Source organism: Mandrillus leucophaeus, unplaced genomic scaffold, assembly GCF_000951045.1.
Source record: "Mandrillus leucophaeus isolate KB7577 unplaced genomic scaffold, Mleu.le_1.0 Scaffold1889, whole genome shotgun sequence".
Lineage (NCBI taxonomy): Eukaryota > Metazoa > Chordata > Mammalia > Primates > Cercopithecidae > Mandrillus > Mandrillus leucophaeus.
Window position 1 is genome coordinate 38,928 of NW_012101908.1, and position 3,297 is coordinate 42,224.

General features: G+C 54.1%; 1 pseudogene; it reads right to left on the reverse strand.

The window, feature by feature from the left end:
- Positions 1-3,297, reverse strand: part of LOC105538267 — a 17,715-nt pseudogene that overhangs the window by 9,499 nt on the left and 4,919 nt on the right.

Here is a 3,297-nt window from a genome sequence, read left to right on the forward strand (position 1 = left end):
TGGATGTGGTGGTGGGCACCTATAATCCCAGCTACTCCGGAGGCTGAGGTAGGATAATCGCTTGAACCTGGAAGGCAGAAGTTGCAGTGAGCCGAGATCATGCCACTGCACTCCAGCTTGGGCGACAGTGCAAGACTATGTCCAAAAAAAAAGAGTTGGTGCTGTGCCTGGTAAACAGGCTCCCTAAATATTAAGTAAAAATATGAGCATGACGTTATTTCCATTCGACCAGGGTCCTGATGAACCATATCCATCACCCTGCAGTCACAAGGACATGTCTCCTCGTCCTCACTTTCTCCTGGATGGTGGGGGACACTGCCAGGCTCTGCCTCTCTGATCCCACTTTTTTAAAATTTTTTTGAGACGGAGTCTCTGTCACCCAGGCTGGAGTGCAGTGGGGCAATCTCAGCTCATTGCAACCTCCTCCTCCCAGATTCAAGTGATTCTTGTGCCTCAGCCTCCCAAGGGGCTGGGATTACAGGTGTGCACCACCATGCCCAACTAATTTATTTTTTATTTTTAGTAAAGATGGGGTTTTGCCCTGTTGGCCAGGCTGCTCTCAAACTCTTGACCTCAAGTCATCCACCAGTTTTGGCTTCCCAAAGTACTGGGAATACAGGCGTGAGCCACCACGCCTGGCTGATCCCACTTTCTGACTTTGGTCACTGCATTGAGGGAGATACACTGGCGATGTCATTATCACTGGAGAAAGTAAGGCCAGGGAGCCATGCCTGTGCCTGGGACTGTTTCCACAGCTGCTTTCACATAAGATTTTGGCAGCCCACCCTCTCAGCAGGAAGGACAGGGATGGTTGTCACCGGCAGGCCCAGGCCTAGCCCCTCAGTCAGGTGGGGTGGCTGGAGGATGCCAGGCAGCACCGGCTCCCCGGCCCAGGGCTCACTGCTCTCGTCCAGGGCCTCCAGGCGCACTGTCTGGTGGGATGCGGGGCCGTCCACCACTTGCTCCAGGATGCCTTGGACCAGGGCCGGCTGATTGCCTGGACAAACCCCAAGGTGCTTCCCTGGCAGGTAGTTCAGGCCTTGGCCCTCCTCACAAGAGAATTCCACCAGGATGGTGGTGTGGCTGGGAAAGGAAAAAGAAGCCTCAGGTGGGCCATGTGCCCTGGCTCATACCTGTAATCCCAGCACTTTGGGAGGCCAAGGTGGGCAGATCACTTGAGGTCAGGAGTTCAAAACCAGACTGGCCAACACAGTGAAAGCCCTTCTCTACCAAAAATACAAAAATTAGCTGGGTGTGGTGGCGGGCACCTCTAATCCCAGCTACTCCAGAGGCTGAGACAGGAGAATGGCTTGAGCCCAGGAGGCAGAGGTTGCAGTGAGCCAAGATCACGCCACTGCACTCCAGCCTGGGTGACTGAGTGAGACTCCATCTCAAAAAATAAAAATAAAAAAAGAAGCTTCAGGTGATGTTGCAGAATTTCTTCCAGGGCTCCCTGATGGGCAGGCAAGATTCCCCAGGAAATGTGCCCTCCTTTCATTTTCCTGGCTGGTTCCACAAGCCTGAGCCACCACCCTGAGCTTGGGATGAGGCATTCCCACAGGCAGGGGTGCTTGAGAGGGCCCTGGGAGCTTCCCTCTGGGGAGGAGGGGGCCCACCCCTTCCCAGTAGCCCTCTGAGTCCCCCCAGTGCTCGGCCACAGCCTCTGCCTGGAGAAAGTATCCCCCTTGGAGATACATGGACATCAGAAGAAACCTTTCCTTGTCACTAGGACAAACCCTGTTCTTATTAGAACCAAGGGCAGTTTTCCTAATGCACACGGGGAGGACCGCACAGATCAATGAAACCTGCAGATAATCCACAAGGCTCGTTTCCCAGAGCTGGGAAATTTCCTTCCCTGCCAACACTTTTCCTGAAAGTTCTTCAGAATGAGTCAAACAGTTTAAGTCTGTCTTGCACTCTCCTTTTAGTGAAAGAGTTCAATGAGGAAAGAGAGGAAGTGGAGCAGATGCTTAGTGTCCAAGCTGGAAAAGTGGCCCGTGGTTAACCAAGAGTAGATGTAAAAGTACAGGTGGCCGCGGGTTACCAGGTGGGCAGGTCCTACTGACAGTGCGGCTGCTAATGCCAGCAGATGCTCCTCCCCTCTCCCTTCAAAGACTGATTTCTTCTGGCCTTTCATTCATTAAAATAAAATGGACAGAGCATCACCTGAGAAGCCCTGTACTTTCCCTTACCTGGATGTCGGACTCTGTAGGTTCTGCCGAGATTTGAGCCTCATGGTGAACACATTCTTGGCGTGCACGCTGCTGAGGGCTGTGAAGAACACAGAGACAGTGAAATGGCAAAGTGGCTCTGGAGCGTGGGTGGCGGAAGCCCCCACATGTCTGAGTCAGTGACACCTGGACACTACCCTTGGGGCATGCTGCTGAGGTGGTCGTTGGGGTTTTCTTTACTTTCCTTTTATTCCACTGTTTCTGAATCACAAATAAAGATCCTTGGTCTCATACAGGGCAGCTGTGTTGCTTCCAGGTGTTGGGAAATTCAATTTAGTTACCTAAAATGAAAAGCCCCAGGACATCTCCATGGCTTGGGACCCACAGGAGAGCATCATTGACATTGGGGAAATCTTAAATATGTAGAAATCTTCAGGACTACCTTAGTCAGGGCACAGGGCACAGCACCCCGGGGTGCAGAGCGGAGAGTTCACCACTACAGCCTGGAATCACCTCTGCGACGCCTTCTTCACGACCCTTGGCTGCCTTTGCGGCTGGAAGGCGGGGGCTCAGACCCCAACACGGCCACAGGCTAGCAACATGCTTCACCTCCCTGAACTGCAATTTCTCCTTCTGTGCCTTTCTCCCAGGAGGAGTGTCCAGGCTCACTTAGCCCATGTGGCCCAGGAGCCCCGCACAGTGCCCGGCACACAGTAGGCCCTCGGCAGATGCTGTCCCCTTCTCTCTCCACCACCCTCCTGGGGCTCCCTCCTGAAACAGCCTCCCTCAGCGCCTTGAGTCTTGCACCCTAACAGGCTCTTGCATGCAGTGAGAGGGAGGCGCCCAGGCCAGCTGTCTCTGTTCAGAAGGAGACCCGGGGGTCTCCTTGACCGTGGGCTCAGGGCTCAGACCCCAACACAAACAAGCCCCGTGTGCTGCCAAGAAGCAGGTACCTTTGCTGAGGTCCAAAGGCTGTGAGTCCTGCACGAGCCTGTAGTGGTGTGGGTCCCAGGTCACACTGGAGGTGTAGAGCTTGGGGATCTGAATGTGCTGTTTGCCTCGGACATCAAACGTCTCACAGGCTGCCTGGAAGAAGGTGGAGCAGACTGGGGTTAACGGTCAGCAG